We start from the raw sequence: 4,460 nt of genomic DNA, 5'->3' as shown, positions 1-4,460 counted from the left end.
GGCATGCTACAAATTAAGCCCTGTGTCCTCCCTGAGTGTCACTCTGATCCCCTTCCCTGATGATCTACTGCTCTGTTTTCTGCTCCATACCTTGTGCCCCCTGCCTGATACTCCTGGCCTGATCTGCCCTGTGTTGTCTGCTCCTTCCCTGCTGTGCCACACACATAAGCTGCCCATGCCACTTGTGGCACATGTGCTACAGGTTTGCCATCACCAGCCACAGCTGGTCCATTCACCCTTGTTTGTGTACAGAGCATTTGCACAGTGATGGGGAGGAGAGATTTTTTTTTTTTTTAAGACAGATTGTAAAACCTCAAGAGGCAGCAAGGAGATTGAGGAATAGTTGTAATCTGCAAAGTTTATTCTTAAATTCCTTATTTTAAAAATGTTAGATTACAGGTGCGTGTCCCCTATTTGTAAACGAAGATGTTACTGGTAGCATAGGCATATAAATATAAAAAGAACTGGAGCTCAGCTGAAGTGTGCCAACATAAATGCTAAGAAATCAGGCATCTAACTTGTTCTTTTAGGCCACGTAGTACAGGATCTGAAGTTTGCCTGAGCTGTGAATGCTGAACGCGTTCTGGAAATAAGCCTGCTTCCTTAGATTTCTTATGGGTAATATTAGGTGCTGTACTTTAAGCTCACCAGTTTGTAAATCTTCACTATCTTTTTTCTTAACCTTTTCAAAATCCTCCGCCACTTCCTAACAGGATCTGATCCTTTTGTGACCAGTGTCAGGAGTGATTAGATCATATTTGAAGACTGGTTTCTTGGACAACTTTATGAATGTGTCTCTAGGTTCCCTCTTCAGCATCACAGAAGCAGCCTCACCCCTGACAGCATTGATCTTTATGCAGTGGCCTGTAGCTGTATTTAGAGCAGTGTTGGGCATCACTTGATGAGGGAGCAGTGAAGGGGCTAGCGGTATTTCAGGCAGATTGCTTGTTTGGAGGAAGAAAGGACCAACCTGGTGGCCTTTTACGATCAGATCACCAGATCATTAGTTGCAGGGGTAGCAGTGGACATAGTCTTCCTGGACTTCCGGAAGGCTTTTGACACTGTCTCTCACCCCGTTCTCATTAAGAAACTGGGGGGGCTGTGGCATAGACTCCCACACAGTCAAATGGGTCGCCAACTGGCTGGAGGGCCGCACCCAGAGGGTGGTAGTGGATGGGTCCTTCTCAACTTGGAAGGACGTGGGCAGCGGGGTTCCGCAGGTCTCGGTCTTCGGGCCCACACTGTTCAACATCTTCATCAGTGATTTGGACGAGGGGATGAAAAGCACCCTGTTCAAATTTGTTGATGACACTAAGATGTGGGGGGACGTGGGCACACTAGAAGGAAGCAACAGGCTACAATCTGACCTAGACAGGTTACAAGGGTGGGCGGATGAGAATAGGATGGGTTTCAACACAGACAAGTGCAAGGTGATGCACCTGGGGAGGAACAACCGGCACCATACCTACAGGTTAGGGAACTCCCCTCTTGTCAGCACGGAGGCGGAAAAGGATCTTGGAGTCATCATTGACTCCAAGATGAACATGGGTCGGCAGTGTGGGGAGGCAGTTAGGAAGGCCAACCGTACCTTGTCATGCATCCACAGATGCATTTCAAGCAGGTCAAAAGAGGTGATCCTCCCCCTCTATGCGGCACTGGTCAGGCCGCAGTTGGAGTACTGCGTCCAGTTCTGGGCGCCGCACTTCAAGAGGGATGTGGACAGCATGGAGAGGGTCCAGAGGAGGGCCACTCGCATGATCAGGGGACAGCAGGGCAGGCCCTATGAGGAGAGGCTACGGGACCTGAACCTGTTCAGCCTCCAAAGAGAAGGCTGAGGGGGGAACTTGTGGCCTGTTATAAAGTAGTCAGGGGGGATCAGCAGGCGCTGGGGGAGTCACTGTTCCCCCGAGCACTGCTAGTAGTGACCAGGAATAACGGTCACAAGCTGGCAGAGGGTAGGTTTAGGTTGGACATCAGGAGGCGATATTTCACGGTCAGGGCGGCTAGGGTCTGGAACCAACTTCCAAGAGAGGTGGTGCAGGCTCCTACCCTGGGGGTTTTTAAGAGGAGGTTAGATGAACACCTTGCTGGGGTCGTCTGACCCCAGTACTCTTTCCTGCCATGGCAGGGGGTCGGACTATATGATCTGCTCAGGTCCCTTCCGACCCTAGAAACTATGAAAGGGAAATATCCAAGGATGTGGAATCTGAAGGAGAAGATCCGTCCTAAGTCTGAAGCAGTATAATTGAGCTGAGTCCATGGATTAAGGCTTTGATTTTGGCTGCCATTGGAATGAGACATCTCTGTTTCTCTTTTGCACCATCTGCACAACATGGTATTGATAGGGGATTTTCTGTGCGATGCCTGGCCTGCTCCTGTGGTTCACAGCCTTTTCAGGCACCTATGTCTGCTGAGTTTGCTAAGGCTTTGTTTGCAGTTTGTTCAGGTTGCAGCCATCAGTGGTTGGACTTCCTTGCAGCTGCACTAATGCCAACTGTGGACAAGCAAAGGTGTTGGTGCAAATTGACGTGGCTTTTCCTGCTTACGCTTGCTGTTTGCTGAGGTGGTGGGTCGCAGGGGGTGAAGATGATGCCTAAGTTTTTGGCCATGGCAGCTGTTGCCTACGTGCTTCCTTTTGAATTTGCCTTCCTTTGTCCACGATGGAACTTGATTTGAGGTGGGCTGGAGCCAAGCAGGCTCTACTGCAGCACCTAAACTTGGTTACATATGTCTGGTTTGGTGTGTGGGTGTGTTTGTGTGATGGCTGTCATTTTGGCTGATATACCAGAGGTTGAACTGGTGTCCTCCCAAACTAAAAGGCACAGGAGCTTATGCCTGGGTATGTCCTTTGTGCATTGGACACAGAGAGCGGTCTTGCCAGTGGGTGCCTGTCACAGAATCAGTGACCCTTTCAGAGGGAAGCTCTGCCTTTGGACTCCCCTGGAAGAAGGCTTGTCTGGTCCCCTGTTGTGAGAGGACCTCCTGAAGCCAGACCTGGCATGGCTTCACAAGGGGCAAGCCTCTGGCTTTGAGACCCTGGCTTTTCTCTGTTCCTGGCAATCTGTAGCACCCTCACCTTGATGAGCTTCCTCTTCGGTCAGCTTCTAGGAAGGGGGGTGTTTTCTTCTTCAGAGTTGGGGTGTCAGAGTGCCAACATCCCAAATAGCACAGCAGACTGCTCCGCTTCAAACAAGAAGTCTTTATTGTGCTGCTGCAGCTCCCTCTCTCCTTCCTCAGACTTGCTCTCTGTCTTTCCCCGAACTATCCTTTCTCTCCACACTGTCCTTCTTGGGACTCCCCTTTTCTCTCCCCCCCCCAGCTCTCTTGGAGCCTCACTTTTTTTCCTCTTCAGGTGCAGTCAGCCACATCAGCACCAGTGGTTATAAAACTAGACTCTTAACCTGGGGGCACCACTCACTCAATGCAATGAAACATAGAGTCATGGAGAACCAATCAGAAAGTGGTCTCTGCTGTCAGACCTGGACTGCTATCTGCCCCTGGGGTGAAAAGGGCATCTAGGTACCCTACTTACAAAACTGTTTACAGCAAAACATGGTCGCGCTGTACCCTCCAAAGTGTGCCCCCCACAAGAACTGCAGGCTAGACAGTTGGCCACCTAGCCTTTTTTGTCACAGTGCCATTTTTGCCCCCACCCCGCTACAGAAAGGATATGGACAAATTGGAGAGAATCAAGTGGAGGGCAGGGAAAATAGTTAGAGTACTGGAGATCATGACTTATTAGGAGAGGCTCAGGGAACTGGGCTTATTGAGTCTGAAGAAGGGGATTTAATAGCAGCCTTCGTTTTCCTGAAGAGTGGTTACAAAAAGGATGCAGCTGGACTGTTCTCAGTGGTGATAGATGACAGAACAAGGAGCAATGGTCTCAAGTTGCAGCAAGGGAAGTTTAGGTTGGATATTAGGAAAAAAATTCTCACAGGGAGGGTAGTGAGGCACTGGAACAGGTTACCCAGAGAGGCTGTGGAATCTCCATCCTTGGAGGTTTTTAAGATCTGGCTAGACAAAGCCTTGGCTGGGATGATGTAGTTGGGGATCGTCCTTTTTGAGCAAGGGGTTGGATGAGATGACCTCCTGAGGTCCCTTCCAACCCTAATTTTCTGTGCTTCTGTGTACTGTTTGATTTCAACCTTGACACAGCAGGTCTCACTAGGGGAGCCCAGCCTTCTCTCTTGTACAGAATTGGGTTGTGATAACATAACAAGAGGAATTCTGTGGTGAGATCCATGCCCGCAGCAAGAGCCCGAGACTGAACAAAGGGAAAATCTGAGTTGGGGATTTTCCTGACCACGGTAATACAAAACAGCCTCCTTAGGGAAATGATGGAAACCCCTGACTTGAGTCATTTAATGCTAGCCGTGACAAAACTCCGGTGACTGTATTGTTGGGAACAATCCTGCTTCCAGGCTTTGGTGGTGTGGTGGGGAGAGGGTTGGGGGGTGGGG

Source organism: Gavialis gangeticus, unplaced genomic scaffold (genome assembly GCF_001723915.1).
Source record: "Gavialis gangeticus isolate Ggan-Ray unplaced genomic scaffold, GavGan_comp1, whole genome shotgun sequence".
NCBI lineage: Eukaryota > Metazoa > Chordata > Crocodylia > Gavialidae > Gavialis > Gavialis gangeticus.
The sequence above is the reverse complement of the archived record's forward strand: the minus strand, read 5'-3'. Positions refer to the sequence as shown.